This window comes from Budorcas taxicolor, chromosome 10, assembly GCF_023091745.1.
Source record: "Budorcas taxicolor isolate Tak-1 chromosome 10, Takin1.1, whole genome shotgun sequence".
Lineage (NCBI taxonomy): Eukaryota > Metazoa > Chordata > Mammalia > Artiodactyla > Bovidae > Budorcas > Budorcas taxicolor.
The window spans coordinates 81,172,241-81,176,917 of NC_068919.1; positions in this window are offsets into that span (position 1 = coordinate 81,172,241).

The following is a 4,677-nucleotide window of genomic DNA, read 5'->3' on the forward strand; positions in this document are numbered from 1 at the left end:
AGAGTTTAAGTGTTTCTCTGTATGTTTGATGTTTAAAATGTGTTGCCACGTTTTTGTTTACTGAAATGCTATGTGCACAGCAGCCTTTCCTGTCCTTATTTTCCCCCTGATTTCTTTTATTCTGCCTCTTCTTTGCCCATTGGAAACTAATTCGGTGTTCTTGCCATTGAGTTGGCCTTTGACCTACATATTCGTTTTCCGTCTTTGAATTTGTACCTACCAGCGCTTTGGTTTATATTACTGCTGTTTTTACATCCTCTGCCCTGCCCCATGATTTAGGTTGTGAACTTTTTGAAAAGAAAGTCTGTATTTGTACTTACTATCGTGAAAGTGTGGTTAACGAGGCCTGTGTGAATAGTTTGGTAACTACTGCTGTCTCCTTTTTCCCAGATCTGGAATAAGTAGCCATCTTTAAAATACATAACATAATTATACAAAACTCAAAAAAAAAATACATAACATGTAAGGAGGCATTTTTGAGAGACCTTCACATGTGTGATGAAGAGTGACTGAATATAACTGTGTGTGTGTGTGTGTGTGTGTGTGTGTGTGTGTGTGTGTGTGTGTGTGTAGACGTATGTATCTCTGTCTGATGTTTCTCATCTGTGCGCTGTGGATCATCTCTCTGCATCCTTCTTACCCTGGATTTCTTAGTTCCGGAGAGCGTTCCCATGTACTTCTCTCCATCATTTTCATATTTTCTTCTTGATTTTAATTTTTAGAAGCACCTCTTTACCAGCATGATGTACCTGCTGTTGTGTATATGTATATTGAATTTGAAAAATATTATCCAAAAGTAATCTTAGTCATACGGATTTCACACCCCACTTCACCTCTTTTCTAAAGAAAGTTGCATAAATCTTCACCTTTATCAGTTTATGCTTCATTTTATATCATGGAAGCAATATCATTTTAATTTGGATAATTTTATGGAGGTCATAGAAGATGAGTTTACTGGTGAACCCTCCCCAGCTGTGTGGCATGTTTGCCTTGACTGTCCCTGTTTGCAGTCAAGCTGCCCCTCTGCTTACACCATCATTTTTTCCTGTTGACTACCTGATATGGTGACTCTGAAGCTGCCCTTTTTATTCTAAGTGAAGCTTATGTTCCCTTCATTATAAACACACACACCCCACATGTTGCAGTGAAGAGACTGTTTGGTTTCATATGAAGTCAGTAAAAGGAGACAAAAGTGATATATTTCTAACTTTGTCAGAAGGCTAAAAATTCCTGTTTGGGAGGTTGGCTTTTAGGGATGTAAATATAGTCTAAAAATTTTCTAAATTGACATTTGAATGGCTTACTTAAATATCATTTAAGCTCACTGCAGCACTGTTTATGGAAGCAACCTAAGTGTCCACTGACAGAAGAACAGATAAAGAAGATGTGGTGCAGATATGTACAGTGGAGTATTACTCAGCCATCAAAGAGTGAAATCATGCTGTTTGCAGCAATATGGATGCACCTGGAGATTGTCATACTGAGTGAAGTCAGGCAGAAAAAGACAAATGTCATATGATATTTATACATAGAGTCTAAAACAAAATGAACAGACAAAACAGACATAGACCCACAGACAGCGAAGAAAAACTTATTTTTTTCCCAAAGGGGAAAGAGGGGAGGTTAAAGTAGGAGGTTTGAGATTAACATATACACCTTCCATGTGCTTAGTCGCTTCAGTCATGTCTAGCTCTTGTGACCCTATGGACTGTAGCCCACCAGGCTGCTCTGTCCATGGGATTCTCCAGGCACGAATACTGGAGTGGGTTGCCAGGACCCCTCCTCCGGGGGATCTTCCTGACCCAGGGGTGGAACCTGTGTGTCCTGCGACTCCTGCATTGCAGGTGGATTCTTCACTGCTTAGCCACCAGAGAAGCCCAACATATACACCCTACTATATAAAATACCTGGAGGAGGAAATGGCAACCCACTCCAGTATCTTTGCCTAGAGAATCCCATGGACAGAGAAGCCTGGTGGGCTACAGTCCAGTGGGGTCGCAAAAAGTCAGACACAACTAAGTGACTAATACTATATATAATATAGATAACCAGCAAGGACCTACTACTTTATAATACATAGAATTTTACTCAGTATTTTATAATGACCTATAAGGGAAAAGAATCTGAAAAAGTATGTGTGTGTGTGAAAAGTGAAAGTGAAGTCACTCAGTCGTGTCCGACTCTGCGACCCGTGGAGTGTAGCCCACCAGGCTCCTCAGTCCATGGGACTTTCCAGGCAAGAATACTGGAGTGGGTTGCCATTTCCTTCTCCAAGGGCTCTTCCCGACTCAGGGATTGAACCCAGGTCTCCCGCGTTGCAGGCAGACGCTTTAACCTCTGCGCCACCAGGGAAGCCCTGTCTACACACATATACATATATATATTCTGGGATCAGGGACAGGTAAAGGTGACTCACCTTTTATCTGAAAGTTTCTAAGGTGTGTTCACAGGGCATTTAAAGGGGGGAAAATGACTCCCGTTCAAGTTTATTAAGCAACAAAACATTGTTTAATTTCATTTTAGGTTAAACACTTTTATTATAAATTTCCATAATAGAGACACCCTCAATAATAGGGGCCTAATATAGTCTTGTTAAATGAATATCTAATAACTGTAAACTGTCAAATTGTTACTTGTTTTAAATTATATTTAGTGTTGCAAGGACTTCCAAAAAGATTCTATCATTTGATCCTCATGTAATCGTATGGGTTAAGTGGAAGAGGGATTTTCTTCGCTTTACAGAAACTTAGTAGAATTGCTTACATGTCACTAAAAGATGACTCCAGGGTTTGACTTTAGGACTTTCACTTCTAACTCCATGCCTTTTATTCAGCGTTCTGTTATTTTCCCATGTTTATCTGGAAATACTTCAGTACTTCGTGTTACAATAGTTTTTCATTTATTCAGCAGAGTTTTATTGAGGGTACAGTTTTAAGTTCTAGGCCTTTGTGGCTGTATCTAAAGACAAGGTTTCTACTCTCAAGGAAGACTGTCAATAAATAAGTTGATGAGGTAATTATTGTTCCTGTAATAATAATGATTAGCACATGGTAGGTGCTCAATAAATGTTTATTGAATGAATGAGTGAGCAGAGTGATCAAAAGGAAATAAATGAGTGTTGCATTATATATGGATAGATTAATGAAGGAAGGTCTTTCTGGGACATGACATCCAAACCAGGGAGAGAGCATTTCAGATAGAAAGAGCAACACAGGCAAAGACCCTGAGACAGCAGAGAGCTTGTTTTTTTTTTTTTTTAAATTAATAATTTATTTTATTTTTGGTTGCACTGGGTCTCTGTTGCACACAGGCTTTCTCTGGTTGCGGCAGGCGGGGGCTCCTCTTCAGTGAGGTTCGGAGGCTTCTCATTACAGTGGCTTCCTTGTTGCAGATCACATGCTCTGGGGTGTGTGGACGTCAGTAGCTGTGGCACACAGGCCCAGTAGCTGTGGTGCCCGGGCTTAGTTGCTCCACGGCATATGTTCCCAGACCAGGGATGGAACCCATGTCCCCTGCTATGGCAGGGAAATGCTTATCCATTGCACTGCCAGGATAGTCCAAGCTTGGCTTATTTACGAGGATGCCAAAGATGGCCACATGAAATCAAAGAGAAAGGGATCAGTTACATAGGGCCTGGTAGACCATGGTGAGCAATTTGAGTTGTACTGTCGTGTCGGGAGATAGCTTTCCACGCGTCTCGTGTTTCTGCACTGTCTACCCTTGTTCTGGATGGCCTTTTCAAGGATAATTTGTATGGGCATCAGCCTTGGAAGATAGAGAGTGTCTCTCTCCAGAGCAATAATCAAGCACACTGTTGTCTAATGTAGTAAAGACACCGTCGCCTTCTAGGGAAAAGGTCAGATGGGCTTACTGCCCATTGTTAAAGACTTAGGTTCATTAAAATCAGGGTTCCTCTCCTGCTAAACAACCCACTGCTGTGCAGGTGTCATCTGGCCTCCTTTGTGTTAGCCACCTTGTGGGAAGCTGATCCCCGAAATGCTGAAACGCTGGCTACTTCCGTTGCTATGGGTAATGAAGTCTTGTCTCTGACCCAGGAGTCTCCTGTCTTCTGCCAGCATCCGCACAACTGTGGCAGGCTAACTCGTTAACTTGAAATTAGGGCAAAATCTTACACCCTTCACATTTCTTAGCATCTCAGAACATGAGAAGTCCTGGGGGATTTTCAGCGGAGGAATCAAATATAGTTCAAGTTTTTAAAAAGTCAGTGTGACCACTGTGGAAAGTAATCATGGGTAGAAAGATGAATGAGGAATCTGGGGCAGCTGTCTTGAGAGAACAGTGGCTGAGACTGGTGTGGTGACCGAGGAATTCTAGGTGGTCTTCAGGAGGTGGAATTTATAGGTCTTGACAGAATGGATATGGGATGTGAAAGAAAGGGGTGGAGAATAAATTTCAGGTTTTTGCTTTGAGGAAATGAATAGATAGAGGTAACTTGAACTGAGATGGAGAAGCTTCATGATGATAATAAGCCTGTAAAAGGACTTATTTCTCTTGGCATCACCCCTTTAGCCTTTTTTTCCAATCACTTTATTTGCTTGGCTCTGCTTAGAAGTTTTATGCTTACAGTTACAGGGAAAGGAAGAATAAGAACTTGTTTGAACAACTTAGGATCAAAGAACTACTGGTATCTACGTTCCTGGGAAGAACATTTTTCTT